Here is an 18,118-nt window from a genome sequence, read left to right on the forward strand (position 1 = left end):
AATCTCCAGTACCACTAAAACGAAACAAAACACAAGAGAAAATAAACAAAATCGCTGGACCAGCAAGATGGCTCAGCAGGCAAAAACACTTGCCATACAAACCTGCCCACCTGAGTTTGATCCCTGGACCCCACAGTGGAAAGAGCAGACTCCTGGACACTGTCCTCTGCCTCCATGTCTGCACCAAGGCACATCCACATCCACAGCCATAAGCATACCCACAGACTAATAATAAATTATTCATATATGTATAATATATATACACAAAGATATACCTCTGGGGCTGGGCTCTGTATAGAGGGCTAACCTAGTGTGTATGAGGTCACTGGTTCAATCCTCAGTCCTGGGGTGGGAGATTAAGCCTTTTCTTTAATACATACCTGTGATCTCAGCCAAGGCAGGGAGATGGTAAATTCAAGGCCAATCTGCTTTAGACAGTAAAATCCTACTGTTGTTTGTCATTTTTTATTTTTTTCAATTTTTATTATTTTTCAATTTCTCATTATTTTATGTGTAGGGGTGTTTTTTTGCATGCATATATATCTGTGTACCACATACATGTCTGGTGTCTGTGGAAGCCAGAAAAGGCCTGGACTTACAGATGGTTGTGAGCCACCACATGGGTGCTAGGAATCTATCTTGGATCTTTTAGCAAAGTGACCATTGCTCTTAATGGCTGAGCCTCCTCTCCAGCCGCCACCCCTCCCCCTTTATAGATACATATCAGGAAGGGGAGGGGGAAGGAGGAGGCTTTTGACAGGAAACAGCTTGGACACCAAGACAGATTATTTGGGTGAATCTATTGTTTGGACTTTGATAGTTTCAACTTTTCCTCCAAAAGAAACATCATTAGATTTCACAGCAGATAATCAAAAGCAACATTAATGGGTTTCCATCTTGTGTTCAATAAATACTCCCTGAAATTGGTCTTGGTAAGTCTCTGTGGACTCACTGCAGACCGAAGATAAAGAGAGACAAGTGTGTGCGCCCCTCACAGCGGTAGCTTCCTCCTGTGAGAGTGACATGTGACATGTGACTTGCAAGAGAACAATGGAGAAAGCATGTTAAAACCATCCTTTGTAGTTCCACTGATTAAAGACAACCACAGTTCAGTTTCCACACACCTCCTTCTGGTGGTTTTTTTTTTTTTTTTTGGTTTTTCGAGACAGGGTTTCTCTGTGTAGCTTTGTGCCTTTCCTGGAACTCACTTGGTAGCCCAGGCTGGCCTCGAACTCACAGAGATCCACCTGCCTCTGCCTCCCAAGTGCTGGGATTAAAGGTGTGCGCCACCACCGCCCGGCTCCTTCTGGTTTTTATATTAAAATTAAATGATCTTTTTCTTAGATACAATTTTTAGCTTTTGTCCTAAACAGCTTTTAAATAACATTAAAATTAAATCACACACACACACACACACACACACACACACACACACACACACACATTTTCCTCTTATATTTTGGGACTTTCCTGAGACTTGGAAACTTTTCTCACAAACTTACTTTTGGGAGCTGGAGAGATGGCTCAGTGGTTTAAAAGTGTTTGTTGCTCCTTCAGAGAGGCCAAGTTTTGGTCCCATCAAGTCAGATCTAAGTCCAGCTTCAGAGAATCTGAGGCCCACTTCTGGCCTCCTTGGGCACTAACACGTGCACACATCACACACACACACACACACACACACACACACACACACACACACACTTTGCAAATTTCATTTAGATGTCTTCGTCCCTTCTTATTTGTCTTTAGGATGGCCCCATCGTCTAGTTCTCCCACTGTGAGCAAAGTCCTGTATCACTCCTGTATCTTCTGCTTAACCTGGCTGGTGGACTATTCTCTTAATATCCATTCATAAAAAGAATGTTTCTGAGTGGTGTATATTTCATAAATACACATTCTCAATTTGCTTTAAAACAGGCTTTGAACTATTTAAGGTTATAGTACAATTCTTTTTAACACTATTTCGGAAAAATGTTGAACTTTAAAAGACACATATGCTTAGAAGTAGCTGTGAGAAAGGCTCCGAACCCCAAAAATGTGCTACATAAGTCAGGAAAGTGATCATCTTATTTCTACTTCAACCTAACTGCCTAAAGAACAGATGAGACCCTTTAAAGTCACAATGACTTTGAAGTCCTTCTATTTCAAATTACACGTGTTCACTGGGATACTGAATGAAAGATCCAGTGGGCTATTCTGTTCTGGCAGGGAAACATTTCATAATGCAATAAATTGCCCAAGGCAGGACATCACAGTTGGGGGGGGCGGGGAGCTGTGGTGTGTTTGCACTGGAGTCTCCAGGAACTTTGTAGAGCATGAGGAAGTCCTGTTGAATTTGGTATCTGGGTTTCCAGAGGAGCCCCAGAGCTTCTGGAGCTTTAACGTAAACTTCAGAATCCATTATTCCAGGGAATGGCTAGGACACACTTAAAGGGCGATGTTTTAAATTCTCTTAGGGTTTGACACTAATGATACCACTGAGATAGAAATCTGTCCCTTAGATATTTGAGTGTGTTTAGTGAGGAATGAGACCCTGATAAAGCAGTCTATGTAGCATGTGCCTGTATCTCATTCTCTAGGGAACACTTGGACAAGGAGTGCTCGGAGGCCAGTGTAACGGGGTGGATGCCATTGCAGCCATGAAGAGATCAGGAATTATATCACTGCTTGTGATTGCTTGTCTCTCAGAGACCTAGGAAACAAAGACATCTCACAGCTATCTCTCAGGCCTCTTTGATAACAGATAATTTTAGCAAGCTCATGTGTGAATTTTGTGTTTGTCTATAATTATTTTGTATAAATGATACAAGGAAGACTTTTCACAAGTCACTTTACATGCTATTTCTTTTCTGTTCTTTCAGTTTTAAAATCCTAAGTGGTGGCATAAAGCCATTTAACTACAACACGCAGATCACAGAATTAATAATACATTTTAACTCAGCCTCCACATGCCTAATTAAATGAAAATTATAGAAACTTCAGGGGAGAGCTAAGCCACATGACATCAATTAATGACCTGTGGGAGTAAATCAAATCAGACATAAAGAAGAATTACTGATTACAAGACTTTCTGAGAGCTAGTTCTGGCTACAAGAGTTCTGGAATGTTCTCTCTTCTAATTATCAACTTAGAATGGATAGGGATTTCTGGCCCATAATAAGGCAAGTTGAACTCAGTTGATCTTAAACTCCACCAGTCCTTGTAACTGTTTGTATCCAATACCATCTACAATTAGTCAATAACTGAGATGCTTAGGCACAATTCTTCTCCACTTGGGTTTCTTGTGTGTGTGTATGGTGTGTGTGTGTGGTGTATGTGTGGTGTGTGCATGGTGTGTGTGTGTGTGTGTGTGTGTGTGTGTGTGTGTGTGTGTGATGTGTGTGGTGTGTGTGCTATATTTGAGTGTGTACACTCGTGTTCACGCAGGTGCGTTTGCACACATGTGCGTATCCAGAGGCTAGAGGTAGACATTGGATGTCTTCCTTGATCACTTTCCACATTGTTTTTTGAGACAAAATCTCTCACTGAGCACAGTGATCACTAATTTTCTAGACTTGCTGGCCAATGAGCTCTAGGGACCCACCTGTCTCTGCACCCACAGCACTAAGGTTATAGATGTGTGCCACTGGGCCTGGATTTCATATGCTTGTGAGGTAGGAGCTCGCTGACAGCAGGAGTGTGTTGCCTAAAATATAAGAGATCATAGTATCCTGGCCGGGGGGTGGGGGTGGGGGGGGGTGTAACTATGTTCGGTTCACATGACAACAGTGATCTGTGAATAGAAAAAAGTTTTCTGTGAGAAATAATCCTGGAATTTGGGATTAAAGAGTCCTTCTGAAATACAACTTATAAGCCCATCACCACTAGTACTGATACTAAAGACACTAACCTCCGCAATGTCTGACCTTGTACACACGTATTGTTACTGTTGATCTTTTGGACAAAGGGCACAAAACTGTACTCTCTGTCTCCAAAAAAGGTCTTTAGATGCCGGCCTGTGATTGTTTCAGTTGGCTTCTCTCTGGGTTGAACCAGAGCTTCTAAAGTCCAAGAGTCAGCTTCCCCTTTCCGAACTCCTCAGAGACCACAGACGAACAGCATCAAGAATGGACGCTCACTTGTCATGCTGACCCAAGAGCTTTCAAAGCTCCTGCCCCAAATCAGAATGAGTAGATCAGGCTCAGACAGAATGCTTCCCACATCCTTTTAACGGCTGGTCAGTTTCACAAGGGTGAGACTCATTTTCTCTGCCTGGTCTATAGCCAGGAATGAGTAGGATCAGGCTCAGACAGAATGCTTCCCACATCATTTTAACGGTGCTCAGTTTCACAAGGGTGAGACTCATTTTCTCTGCCTGGTCTATAGCCAGGTGTCATGTCCCCCAGGATCACTGAGAGCCAATGGCAGCGTACCAGTAGTCTTTCCCTTGTGTCTTTTTTTACTTACTCCCACTGGGCATATGACACTTGTGAGTGAGTAAGTAAGTAAGTTTGAGTGAGGAGATGCGTTAACTGTGGAGGTGGAAAACACTTGATATGGCATTTTGAAAAATAGTATTTTTTACAATTTTCGTGTGTGTGTGCATGTGCACACACATGTACATATGCACACACATGTGTGGACATGTGGAACTTGCATAAGTTAGTTCTTTCCTTCTACCATGTGGGTCCTAGAGATTGGGCTCAGGTCATCCATCAAGCTAGGCAGCAAGCACCCTTGATCCACTGAACTGTCTCATGGGGCTGACACCAAGCTTTGAAAATTGCACTTTAAAAAAGAACTATTTAAAAAAGAACCACTCTGTTTTTATTTTTATTTGTTTTCTCCATGTTGGAATCTGGTGCTTGGCTGGTTGACAAATTGTTATCGTTAGTGGTCTTGCAGTTTGCTGTTGTCTCTGTAAATCCTACCTGCAAAGGACCTGGACCCCGGAAGGCACTCCAACATAATCTCACCAAAGTAACTTAACACTTCTGGGGACCCAGAAGCCAGCCATGGCATTGCAAATGTACAGAAGGAAGGAGCAGTCTGCATCTGACCCTTGCAGGGAACTGGCAGGCATCACTCACCATTTGGTTCTCATGAGCGGTCAGCAGACAGAGGGTCACATTTTCAGCCCCCAGCTTGCAGCATGCATCAGAGCTGAAAGACTTGTCTGTCACTGGAGCAAGTGTCGCTGGACCCCTGTCCCTCTCTGTCTACTTGGATCCTCCCTTCAAAAGATGCTTTTGGAAGCAATCCTTTTATGGGGGGAGGAGAAGACATAAGGCTGAAAGCCACTGATTGTCCGGGTGACTGAGTCCATTGAGGTAGGGCTCTTGAGAGACCCAGTCCTAGTGGCTGGCAGTCCCAGGAACATGTGGAGGACAACAGAGGGTGTTGGGGGCCAGTCCTGCCTGCGCAGCCCCTGGCTTGTAACTCACACGCAGAATTACGAGCATTTAGAGTTGCTAAAATCCAAGTAGTCACTGTCTGCCCACTGGAGGATGTTCTAGATTTTCAGAATTTTCCTGTTTTCAGTCATTGAGTCACAATCTTAGGGCAGCCCCTGAAATGTTGGTGTGTTACTGTTTGAGTGGTGGGATTCAAAGCAGAGGACAGAAACAATTTGCTCTTTCTAGGAGTGTTGTGAACGTAGCCTGCACACGTGTGTCCATGCAGAAGTGATTGGACCATGTGTAGAAAGCTCCCTTGAAGAAAGAGTTAGTACCTGGGCTTTCTTTGGAGAGAAAGCACATCCTGTCGAAATAAAGCAGCAGATTATATTTGTAAAACATTACAATGGGGACATCACCATTCTGAGAGGTTTAAAGGGTTTATACTTGTTTATATGTTTTTAAGATAGGGTCTCTGTAGCCCAGGCTAGCCTCATATCTGTACCTTCCTGCATCAGTGTTGGGATTACAGATGTCAGTCAACACACCTGGCTTCATTTTAAAAGCTTTTGCCATATCCAACAGCTTCCTATAAGTTATTAAACTGTACCAGAAAGAGAATTACTATGGCAGCAGAAATAAACATATTTTTAATTCTTATGAAAAGTGGTAGACATTGTCTTCCCCCAAACACAAACTTTTAAGCGTCTTCTTTAATTATTTAGAAATCTAGTCTCAAATCAGTCAGTTAAAATGTAAACGAAGTGTTTTACTGCAATGGGTCTTGTTTTTTTGTTTTTTATCAAGGCAGTGTCTTTATCTTATTGGGTATTGTTGGTGCTTTGTATCAGAGTGCTCTGAACTTTATGAAAACAAGGTTATTTTCAACTTTTAAATATTTAATCTCATTTTAAATCTAGTACCTAATATTTTTCATAAAACAAAAAGATCCTTGTTCCAAGTTGAACATCTCAAATCCAAAAATCTGAAATCCAAAATGGTTTAGATTTGGAGACCTTGTGAGCTCTTACGTGACACGCTGGGAAATCTCAGACTTTGAAGCTTTTTCTGCACAAAATTATTGTCTTTTATGAGGTGTTGTGGAGATAATTCAGTGGATAGGTGCTCACTCTCCAAGCACAGAAACCTGAATTCAAATGCCAGAAGCCTGGTGTCAAGCCGGACACATAGCACAGGCATCTCAAAGAACCTCTGAGGGAATGAGAGGTGAAGCAGGACAGTCCCTGTGAGCTCATGGGCTGGCCAACCTGGCATACAATGCAGAAAAGCAGTGGAAGGCAAGAATTACTGTCCTGTTGCTAAGATCGTTGTAACTAGTAGAAACGTGTCGTGGTTTATACCACGCTAAGTCAGTGTCATCTATAAATTCATCATGCATCCTATCTTAAGCTACAGTGGCCCCTTGGTGTTCTTGGACTGAGCAGAGGAGGTATGCTTTCTCTTATATGTTAGGGGAAGGTGAGGAAAGTTCCTACTTGAATATTTTTGTATTTACTCAAGATTTCAAGGGCAAAAGAAACTGTGAATCTGATAACTCTTAGGGCAATCAGGTAAAACAAGGAAATTCCAAGAAATAGGACTCTAGAAACAGCCTCTGTCACCTTTGAAAGGCATCAGTCCTGAGGCAAAGTCCATTGTCTCCTCTAGGCTGTTGACTAGAAAGAGCAGAGCAGACCACTCAGGGATGCTGGGTATCAGATGCCCCATGACCTATGACCTCATGAAGACACAACACTGGAAACCATTATAAATGGTGGGTGATAGCATGCCATTCCCTTTTATAGATACTCAATGCATTTGTATGTTTAGTATGTGTGTGAGAGACCTAAGATCTACCCTTTTAGCAAATATTAAGTACACAATGTAGCCCAACACTGTAATCCTCAAGCAATCCCTGATGTCTACAGAGATACCAGGTTCTTTCCTTTCCTTTTTAAGTCATTGCATAGACTACCTCTTTTGTCCCTACAGGACCCCTGTGGGGAAGCTATTAATATGCCTCACAGATAAAAATGCTGGGGCCAGAAAGTAAACTGTGTGAGATGACAGAGCTGCAGGCACCAGGGCCAGATTTTAGCAGCAGATTGTGTTTGAACCCCGACCCTGAGCTGCCTTCCTGATCTTGATGAAAGACTGGAGCAGGTGCTGATGGTTGTTTGCATGGCTGAGGGCCTCGGACCTAGAGTCAGGTAGATCGGTTTGACTTCCGGCTGCTGCACCTGCTCCGGATTGCTAGTTAACCCGGGACAGGCTGTATACATGCCTCGTTGGTCCAGTGTCTTCACCAGTTGAAGAAAGAAGTACCAGGGAACAGTTTACACGCAGGCTCTCATATAAACATGAAGTGCTTTGGGAGCCTGAGCTAGTGTCAGGATCTGCAATATTAAAATGAAAAGGGGACCCAGAAGAAAGGAACAGCAGCCCCTGGCCTGACTTGGAGGCTCTAGTGACCACTGATAAGTCTGCTTTTTGGTTTTAAGACAATTCTCCCTTAAAAGATGTTCAAATGATACTTATAGAAAATTTCCAATGGTATTATCATTTGTGTCAAAATTAGATGACAGTTCTACAGAAATAAATCACACAGATACATGTGGAGTTTTCCTTGCCAAAAAATAATAAGCCTGGGATGTGCCTTTTTAAAAAAAATTAATTTAAATGTGACTCCAGGAGCTGGAGGGATAGTTCAGTGCGTAAGAACACATGCTGCTTTTACAGAGGACTGGAATTCAGATACAACCCCACTTCAGGAGGCGCACAACAGTGTGACTCCAGCTCCAAGGAATATGACATGTGCTCTTTTGGACTCCATGGGCAGTGGCACTCTCGTGCACATACCACGTGCGCACACCCACACACAGACACACTCATTCATACAGAATTAAAAATAGTCTCTGAAATTCAGAAGAAAATAGAGAAAAAACAATAACAATACCGGCATTTCTCTAGCCTCCCCTTTGGACACTAGACAATAGTGATGCAGCCCCCGCCCCCATTCTGGAGTTCCTCTGAGTGCATATGTGGTCATGAGGAAACCCTGTGCAGCTGACCCAAGAGCTCGACCTTTCATCAGAATCTGCTTGCCTTTGTAGTAGTTTTTCTCAACCTGGGTATTCTAGTAATGTGGATCTTCTCTGTGTTTACTTTGGAACGTGCTTTGTGTCAATCTGCCATAAAGTCAATAAATCATGGGATTTGCAAAGGAAATACACTGAGGCTGAAAACTAAGACCACACATATTTTTTGCCCATGAGCAGCTATTGCTCAAAGCACAGGTTTAGACTGTCAGAAAGGGTGGGGCCATTGGGTCAAATTACTTTAAGATTAACATATAATGTCATGTTACAGTGACTGTTTTAGTCAACTGTTTTTTTTTTTTGTTTTTTAAGCAGAGCAATAAAATCTCTAAAAGAAGGTTTTTCTAGCCAAGCAGTGGGGGCAAATATCAGTCAATGCAGCCCAAGGTGCTGGGTGCCCATGGAAGAATGTGCAAAGAGAGTGCCCTCAGCGCTCCCTCTCAGGCCTTGACCATGGAAGCGGCTATCCCATCACTCCCACTCGGTGTTAGGGACACCTCCACAGTCTAGAAACAAATTCACAGTTTGATTCGTTTCCACATTCCTGTGATCAGCTTCTGAGTTTGCATCTATAGCAAGTGATTTTTCACAGTTCTCTCTCTCTCTCATATATATATATATATGTATATATACACATTCTATCAATGTATTTGTTATATATATCAAACATGTACAAAATATTTTCCGTTACTACAATGATACCTTAATGTAACTATTAATGATCTCTATCACTTGATATTTAGTTTTTTTAAAGACTGTAAAAATCTGCAATTATACAAAGCTGTCATAATATCGAAATCCTCAGATGTGGGGATGTATCTGAAGTATTTTTAAAAACCATTATTAGTTAGAAATTAAACTCATCTTTACTGTTTTCAGTCAAAACGTGCTTTGAGAGTTCACCTGTTTATGAGGACTGTTTTACAGTTATCATCATGCAGAAGATTTGAGAAACCCTTTTCTGAGCCACGTCAACTATCCCCATGAGACTCTGTGACTGAGGCACAGCACATCTAGTTACAGTTGTGCTCAAAATTGTCACCAAAAAGGAGTTCAAGTTTTAGTCCTCTTTCGAGCAAATTCCCATTTTACTCTGCCTGGGCATGCTGCATCCAGTTTAATCATCGGCCTCATCTATGCACCTAATTAGTGTACAGACCTAGACTTCAAATCACAGAAAAAAACTATTAAAAGTCATTTCAGGCAGTATTCATTACTCTGTCCTCCCTATCCATGGCCACACAAGGGTAAGACTGGACCTGCGCTAATGGCTTCACTGCCAGCAATTAAATTATTTAATTAGATTGATAGAACTGAGTCTAGAAAGCTGAAGCTAAGAGAAATAATGCTGTGTCTAAAAGGACCATGCAGCTCCATACATGGCTACAGAATTTCTGAGAAAAGAGCATTCCTTTCAAATATTCAACTGTGGATAATGTTGTCTTTCTCTTAAAGACGAGCCAAATTATTTACTTTTTCTTTTTCATTCTAATAAACTCTTTTTAAACCACCCTCTTAGCCTAAAGCACCTTTGATCCAAACAGGATCACAAACCTAAATCAGAGACATCTGTCCTCAGGCTATTTCTAGATAGGGACCACATCTGCACAGCAACCCCGGAGCCAGCAGCCAGTTGGAAGCCACAGAACCATGTCTGAAGAGGGCTGGGGTTACATCCACAGAATGAGTGTAAGATGCTCGAGGTTTGAAATAAAATCAGAGTGCTGTTCTTCAGAGGATTTAAAGGTAGCTGAATGTCATTCCCATTAAATGCTAGACTTCCTGAGAACGATGTGGGGAGGAAGCAAACATCTTTTGTGAGTGAGTGTGAACACACCTGTTCAGGAAAAGTGAGGCAGAACCCGAGCCCACTTCTTCCCAGCCCCCAAGCACACACAGGTCACCAGACATCTGTCACAAGTCATCAACGACTGTCCTGGACTCCTGTGTCACAATTACAGCTTCTTTTTACATCTCCAGGAACTTGAAAGGTCACATCACCCCAGGATGTTAATAATGTATTTATACCCGTCACCCTGGGGCTGACCTCAGACTTCTCTGAGAGTTCCACCAAAGACTTTACCTAATAGTTGGGATACTTCCTTAATTGCAGCCTACAAGGTGGCCTCTCTCAGTTTTTTATTTTCCAGATTCTTGGCTTTGACTAAGTGTGTGTGTGTGTGTGTGTGTGTGTGTGTGTGTGTGTGTGTGTGTGTGTGTGTCTTCTGGCAAAATAATAGTTAAATGCAACAACAACAACAACAACAACAACAACAACAAAAAACCCAGTCACCTAGACATGTTGTTCAGCTTTCCTTGGGAACAGTTACTAGAACTTCTTCTAAGTAGGCGCCTCAGTGGGTAAAGTGCTTGCCAAACAAGCACAGGACCTGAGTTCGATCCCCAGAATCCACATAAAAAAGCTAGCTTGTAGCCAGGCATGGTATGATGACTCAAGCTCATAAACCCCAATGCTGGGGAGGCAGAGACAAGCAGGCACCTGAAGCTCACTGGCCAGCCAGGCTAGCTGACCATGTGATACCACAGTACAGAAGAAAGCCATACAGTTAGTTCTAAGAGAAGGATGGTCAAGAGAAGTGGTCTGTGTGACTCATGTTTGCCTGGACTCAGGGAAGGTGGCCTTTGCTTTCTTCTTATTTAATGATCCAGAAAAGAAACCGGAGGCAACCCTCCTCAGGCAGAGCTCACTGGGCTCTTTACACGCTGACAGATAGCACGCTCTACCTTGCTGTGTGGTCAGCACTGCTCAGTGTGGTTTTCAAAGCCCCAGCTGAGGCTTCAGGTTTCAACTAACAACAGGGTCATGTCTTAAATGTTCAGGATAGCAACACAAGGATTGTCCAAACCTGGATTTGAAGGTGAAGACACTCAAGGACCTTTCAATAGACAGTGTTTAGTGTGCTGGCAGAAGGGACAGCCTATGGCCTTGCAGAGGTTGGGGGAGGCACAGCAAAGGAGTTTGCTATGGACTGGCATGGGGTAGGAAGTACACTGTGGATTGCACTGAGTCTTACCGCAAAAGTCTTTGGCTTTTTACACACGGTCAAAAGGGGGAATTGCTTCAAGGATTCAGAAGAATGACATGATCTGAACTGGTCGTTTTTTTTTAAGATTTATTTATTTATTATGTATACAGCGAGTGTTCGGGCTGCAGGCCAGAAGAGGGCACCAGATCTCATTGTAGATGGTTGTGAGCCACCATGTGGTTGCTGGGAATTGAACTCAGGACCTCTGGAAGAACAGCCAGTGCTCTTAACCTCTGAGCCATCTCTCCAGCCCCTGAACTGGTCTTTTCTAAAAGCAAGATCAATAACAAGCATGTTGGGAGTAGACAGGGAAGGGCAAGAGTGAAAACAGGCCATGGGTCAAAATCGAGCTTCTATCTACTTCCAGCTCTGGTCAAAATGCTTTGTACTCACGGGCCCACCATCTTACCCTACCAGCCTCAGTTATTGACCTACAGAACGAAGTCAATAATAACTACAGTTATTATGGGCAGTTTCTCCAGCTATAGTGTTAGTACTTGGAGAAATATTAAGATATTTTCGCTATTAAGCATTTTATACAAGGGCATTTCCTGAAGTTCTGCTTCATTCCTAAGACTTTTAGGAGCAAGTTTTTAAAGTGCCTTAGCACCCTAAAATGTTTAATGGGATCCAGGAAGAGGTTTTCAGTCATACAGAATTATCAATTGGGGTACAGAAGGGAACCCAGCAGTTACCATTTGTAAATACTAGTTCATAAAAACATCGATTGCTACCCAAAACTCATCAAGATACCTGTGCCCATGGTGCTCTGGGCAAAGGTACAGTTAAAGACAGACACAGGGCACAAGCCCAGATTCACAGAAGATTAATAATAATGAGATCCAAAAGTATACATTTCTCATAAGGAAGGTGAAACAAGCTCTTGTGAGGAATTTGACATTTTAAATTGTCCAGTAATGCAATTATTTCTGAAATACCTATAATCCACTCTCAAGAGCAGAGTCTTTCCAAATATGCTCAGTGGACTCCTTCATCATTGGCATTTGGACAAATAATCACAGCTTAACAAATCAGCTTTTCAAGCTGTCTGTTAAACTACCAAGAGTGGTTTCTTCTCCTACCTGCTTCTGTGTCTACAGAAGTTAATTGGGCTGTGGACAGAGTAATGAGATGTGAAAAGCTGAATGGGGAGGAAGGTGGTGCTTGCTGATTTTCTTACACACTTAAGGGTTTCTGTGCTCAGCATTGCTTTGAGAGAATTCCCTTGGTGCCAATTGACCTGACTTATTCCCAAACAATTCTCTGTTTGGAAAGAATAATTTTCATTGTGGGTGTTCCCTGAAATTGTATGCCTCGTCCCCTGTTATTACAGAGATGTGTGCTGTGTGATTGAAAGTCCCGGTTTCATTTCCATGTTCTGTGTAGATTAGCACTATATCCCACACACAGAGCCAAATAATCGGTTTTAATTTTATCCCATGCACATATAGTTTAATTCTAAACAGTTTTTTTATGTGCAAAATTCTTCTTTGCCTAATATTAAACCAAATTTTTCATATTTAAACTATTAAAAAAAACAAAAGGCAAGAGACTTGTTTCAGTCACAAAGTAGTTTTGTTTTTTTACAATATTTTTTTAAGTTGGCTTTCTTGGATTGGCTTAAATGGCATCTTCATGCTCCTTTGAAATCATGTGAATACATTTTTCCCTAGTGTGAGAAGGAAAAAGCTGGAAGAGGACAGTTCAAAAAGACCGTAATGAACTTAGTCGGTGCATTCTTTTTGTTGGGCAGTGGTGTCTGCTGGGGTTTCCGCAGTGTTTTTTTAAACCCCAATAAATCAATTAACCAATATTCATTCTAAGATTTAATTTGGTGAATAGAATATATGTGCTTTTCATCAGGGCACACATCTTTTTAAGTCTGGAACCACCACACACAAAGAATTTAATTCTGACAGACATTTGTTCTCAGCATAAATACTCTGGGGCCAATAGTTGCCCCCACTTAATCATGCCTCTTAAAAGTAAATTCCAGAAAACGCCAAGCTCCCAGTGACCCCTGGTAAGGTGAGTTGTCAGTAAATTACTTTTATGATGTGCCCTAGAGAAGCAGTTCTGCCAGGACTTAGGAGTGGGGAGTTCTTGCCTGGAGGGGATTGGGCCCTTTTCTTTATCTGACCTTCCCACCACTAATTCCACATTGCTGGTTGGCTGCCGGCTGCATTGTTGGGTATCATAGTAGAAGAGACTTCTGCGCCAGGAGACCATGTTCACAGCCATTTGTTATTTAACTTCCAGATGGAACTTGCTAGTGAGCATTTGATTTCTGTGATTAAATTTAAATACTGAGCATCTAATGATGTCAGAACAGATCGGGGTAAATTATGACTGTCTTGGGTGACAACAGGAACCGGCTGCATTCAAGTCTGCCCCTCTCATTTTGCTAATTTGAATTTTTGTGACACTCTAACATTTATAGGAACCAGGAGACATGTATGAAGATGCCATGTCAGAATTGTGTCCTGTTTTTGTTTTGTTTTGTTTTCACAAACGATTAAGCTATTGGAGACAAATCTTGATAGTTTTATTTTTCTTCGTTGTAAGATCTTATGGTGCCTTGGTGGGGTAGCAAACACAGAAATTCATATTGTTTTAGATTTTTTTAAAAAAAATCAGACTAAAAGTATTACAAAATAATACTTTTATAGGCTATAGAACAAAAAATGTTATTCATTTCCGGTTAATGGTTAGGGTATAACTTCTGTAGCCTTAGACGTCTGTCTCAACTTCATGAATTCTAATTTTCCTCTTGTCCCATTAGTTTTAGCTGGCATGGGAGGAACCATATCTCAAATTCTTTCATGCAGTCCTTTATAGCTTGGCTTTATTTTCTATAAGTGTATCATATCATTAAATGATTGTGTGTGTGTGTGTGTGTGTACATCTAAAACACTACGTGGTGGCATGAAATCATGATGAAGGTAAGCACAGACTAAATGTAGACTATTTGTGTAATTGCTTCAGTTTATGTCCTAGACTATAGAATAAGTGAATCAGGAAGCTCGGGGGTTGACGTCAACCTTTTCAGGCAGACCAACAGTCAGAACAGTAAAGATGTGAGTTCAATAGCTCTGCAGTGGGGAAGGGAAAAGATCAGCCAATACTTTCCTGTAATGGAAGTTTCTGGCTCAGGAGCAGATGTAAGCAAAAAGGAAGCTTTAAACTTCGTGTACATGCCACACAGAATAACTCCAAAGTTATCAGCCCCAAATAGTTGTTAAACTGGGTGCGGTCTTTAAATGATGGGAAAGTATTAAATTGATGACCTTATATTATAAGTATAGTCATGTGCTTTCAAGCACAGGGTGCCCCCAATATTAGCACTGAGAGGGACAATAAGAGTAGAGAGCAGTGTAGAAATCGCTCTCTGACAACACTGGGCAGACTGTACTGGAGAAACTGATAACCAAGCTCAAGTCAGAAAGCAAATTTGGAAACAATAGTTAAAATAGATGTCTCATCAAGTTGCTGATGTCCAATCTTAGACTGTCTACTTGTTTTCATCCCACCCAAAGTGTTCACTTGTCATCATGTGCACATGGTCAGCCAGATGTTTTGTGAGCTTGTTTTGTCGAAAATATCCAAATGATTTTATCCACTACAGAGTGCTCCATGCTATCATTCCTTGGAGATTTGCTGTTCAGTTACCATTAAGACCTGGTCCAGAGGTTGCATTAACACTGTGAGATGCCCATCAAAGGATCCATCTCTGAAACCATTTGTAGGCCCATCCCAAAACCCAGGACCTGGAATTTGGAAGGCAGCTTTCCAGATGGAAATCTGGGGGCTTTGACCAAAAGAAAAGAGATAGACAGTAAGTACACACACACACACACACACACACACACACACACACACACACACACACCAGGGAAATGAGAAACTCAAATATAAAGATAAAGAGGAAACAGAACTTGAAAATGATTGGTGTCTCCTAATGTCAAAGTGAAATTTGGGAGATGCCAGAGGAAGGCGCAGGTGACTCCATCTGTCTGAGGATGACTGTGTCTTCCTTTGTAAGTCTGTCTTCAACAAGCATAAGTAAAGGAGGAGCTCTGGGGGTAGGTGACATGGGGCAGAATGGAGACCAAACCACACATGGCAGCTAAGGCCAGAGAGGAGACGTGTGATGCATCTCACAGGCTCCGCTGAGATTCTGAATGTCGCCAGTAGATAGCAAGAACAGTACGGCCACCCCGGCGCAGTGTCTGGCCTCGGTGCCCACTTAGCTTTTGAAGCAAGCATCACTTTAGCTGTGCTAATTGCCCCTCAGCCCACGTATGCAATTCCATAGTTTTTCTTTGTCTGAAAGCAAGAGGTTAAGAACTAAATCAAAAACTGAATGCAGAGAGAATCCAAGGAGAAACTGAAATTCAACTCAAATGGGCTTAACTAAAATAATTCCTGATTTTACATCCCCTGAACTTCACCTCTCCTAGTACACATTGTAGCAATTCCCAAACTCACCTAAGAGTGTAGAAAATCCTGGCTTTTCCTCTGGAGAACAAAGACAAGTCCAGGAAGGGATGGACACTTCCCCCACCCCCGACACACATACCTAAGGCATACCTTTCCTGAAACTTTGTATGTGTCTTGGTTACTTTTCTTTTCTTTTTTCTTTTTTTTTTTTGGGGGGGGGGTGGGTTTCCGAGACAGGGTTTCTCTGTGTAGCTTTGCACCTTTCCTGGAACTCACTTTGTAGACCAGGCTGGCCTTGAACTCACAGAGATCTCACAGAGATCTGCCTGACTCTGCCTCCCAAGTGCTGGGATTAAAGGCGAGCGCCACCATCGCCCGGCTTTGGTTACTTTTCTATTGCTGCGACAAAACACTATGATCAAGACAACTTAGGAAAGAAAATATTTAATTTGTGTTTGCATTTTAAGAGAATTAGAGTCCATGATAGCAGAACAAGAATATGGGAGCAGGAGCAGCTGAAGGCTTACAACTCTGCAAGTGGGAAGCAGAGAGAGAGAGAGACAGAGAGACAGAGAGACAGAGAGACAGAGACAGAGAAAGCACTGAGTATGACATACAAGTCCAACCCCAGGGACACACGTCCTCCAACAAGGTTACATCTAATCCTTCCCAAACATTTCCACCAACTAGGGACCAATTATTCAAATATGGAGCGGGCGGGGAAGCAAGGCATCCTCATTCAAACCACCAATGGTATGTCCTACCAGTGTTTGGCTGGGCCTGAGCCAGTAATCCTTTCCTGGAGCCGGTGATAGAGACTCTAAGCAAGGGAAAAGATAATTGTTCCAGCTTAAACTGCAGTGTCTGTAGGAGAGGAGAGGGTGGGATGCTGGGCAGTCTAAACCGTGGCTTATTAAACCTTATCCACTTCCGACACCTGTTCATTCAGGACATTTTTACACAGCTACTGCTATGTTTTTTTTTTAAATATACAAATCAAATGCCTAATAATAATCAACCAGAAAGAAAATTTATTTTAAGACAAGTCTTTTTCGTGTAATTTTACCACTTATTAAAGACTAAAGCAAATTTGTGTACTAATACAATGGACATATTTGTTTATTCATACATAAAAAATCTTGTCTGAATCTTTGATACTACAGTGTGATGAAGTACCTTTGACCTGTTTCAGAGTTGATTGATATTTTGATTTATAATTATCAATACTGAGAACACAACTTCACATCAATACATAATACAAAATGGCAGATATTGTTTTAGAAGGGATATTTCAGAAACTGTTGGAGGGGGTCTGTCCCAATCTCAACCCAAAATTCATTGAACGATTTTCCATGGAACTCAATTTGGCATCTCAAAAGGCAGTTTTTAAATAAAATATTCAACTACAGTACAACCCAGTGATCAACTAATTTGATACTTTCGTGCCAAGGATGACAGTAGGAAAGTATCAGAGGTTTTTATTTTCTATAATTAAAGCACTGTGCTTCTGTGAGAGAGAAAACCCTCCAGATGTTTAGTGTTTGTTAGTACCTGGGAGTGTGCAGGCATGTGCAGGGAAAAGTACACATGCAGTGTGTTCACAACCAAGGCTGCAGCAAGTCATGCATGCAAAACAGGCAAGCATTACCAGAAGCAGCTTGCATCTGTTCCTTTGGGGTTTTGTTTTTTTAAGATCTATTTACATGTGTCTGTGTGAGTATTCATGCACCTGTAGGTGCTGGTGTCCTCAGAGGCCTGAGAGGGATATTGGAGTCAGCCCTCTTTGGTTTTGAATTTGGGGTCATTGTGCATTCAAAAATCTTGCATTGTTACTAAGATTTGTCATGAACCTCAAATTCGGTTCCAGTCTAGTCTTGATTGTGATCCTAACAGTTTAAGCAGCTGGGATCTAAGATAGACACCTCCTCACCAGGACCTGAGACTCTTGATAAGGTCCTGACTTTCTTCCTAGACATCTCATCACTGAGCTCCTGAGCTTTCTTCTAAGGCTTGTCTCGGTACATCTGAGTGTTGCAAAGCAACCCATTCAAGTATTCAGTTGGTGCAGTGTGTCTGATTCAGTGTCTTCTCAGTGTATGTGTGTGTCCAGTACTCATTCTTCACCTATTTTTAATCTGTCTTCTGTTTAATATCATGT

At 41.9% G+C, this 18,118-nt stretch overlaps 1 protein-coding gene across 2 annotated transcripts in view; it reads left to right on the plus strand.

Annotated features, from left to right (window-relative positions):
• Hhip (hedgehog interacting protein) overlaps window positions 1-18,118 on the plus strand; it is a 92,518-nt gene that overhangs the window by 15,231 nt on the left and 59,169 nt on the right. The gene's annotated exons all lie outside the window — the stretch shown is intronic.

Source organism: Peromyscus maniculatus, chromosome 5 (assembly GCF_049852395.1).
Source record: "Peromyscus maniculatus bairdii isolate BWxNUB_F1_BW_parent chromosome 5, HU_Pman_BW_mat_3.1, whole genome shotgun sequence".
NCBI lineage: Eukaryota > Metazoa > Chordata > Mammalia > Rodentia > Cricetidae > Peromyscus > Peromyscus maniculatus.